This window comes from Lytechinus pictus, chromosome 12 (genome assembly GCF_037042905.1).
Source record: "Lytechinus pictus isolate F3 Inbred chromosome 12, Lp3.0, whole genome shotgun sequence".
Classification (NCBI taxonomy): domain Eukaryota; kingdom Metazoa; phylum Echinodermata; class Echinoidea; order Temnopleuroida; family Toxopneustidae; genus Lytechinus; species Lytechinus pictus.
In genome coordinates this window covers 12,874,420-12,875,444 of record NC_087256.1, presented here as the reverse complement: position 1 = coordinate 12,875,444, position 1,025 = coordinate 12,874,420, and positions in this window count along the sequence as shown.

Below are 1,025 nucleotides of genomic sequence, written 5' to 3'. Positions count from 1 at the left end.
AGTACATCATTCTAATGATGCAATGAGTTCATATCAGAAGTAGACAGTAAGCTATGAGATACATAGTTCACTTAAAGTTCATGCTTGTGCTAATTAGGTTCTATAGGTTTGAGTAAAGAACTACATTGTGTTAGGTATGTTTATTGTAATTTTCTTTAACCCTCATATCACAGTTTCTGTTTGTATCTGCAAGTGAAATTACCCCCCCTTACCTTTTTAAAACCATTCTAATACAATCACAAACTTTCTTGGATACTATTTTTACCTCTTGTGCCCATTTCTTTCTCTTTTTTAGATTTTTTTGTAGATATCAGTCCTATGATAGTACAACTTTCTTTTGATCTCCACCCCCATGTCCAACTTTCCGCCTACACATGCCTGTCCCATGTAAATCTAGACAAATTGTTTACACACTTTGGGTTAACTTGATTGAGGAATAAGGCCAAAGTCGGCATACAGTCATGTACTGGTAGTGGCCATGATGACTGCTAGCAATGGAATGTTAGCAGGCTTGTACATGCTGAGCCCTCGAGTTAAGATCAGCCGTTCCCCTTTTTCGTTTCATACTAATTATTCCTGCTTCACCCACTCTTGAGCCCAGCCCAATATAGCTTCATGGTACACCAGCTTTGACTCTGAACTTCCCCTCTCACCATACTAACATGGATATTGTATAACACTGGACCTCCTGCATTTTGTATTGCATTTTGAAATGAGGAGAAATAGTTTAGCGTGTTGTGGATTTGCACTGAGGGATCTAAGTCTTTGTTTCTGCACAGTGCAAGTTAAATCTGTCTTTTGGCTCCATCTACCTCATCATCATCATCATCTTCATCGTTGGAGATTGAGAGTTCTAGCGGTGTGAATTTATGCCCATGCTCGCTCCTTGAGTACACATCATCCAGAGATCTCCCACCTATACCCATGCTAAGTAACGATCTTGATTATCTAGGATTGTGATTAAGGATGTCCTGCATGTTTGTAGTGTCATTGCCACTCTATCTCTGGAATGTAGGAGAAGTGAC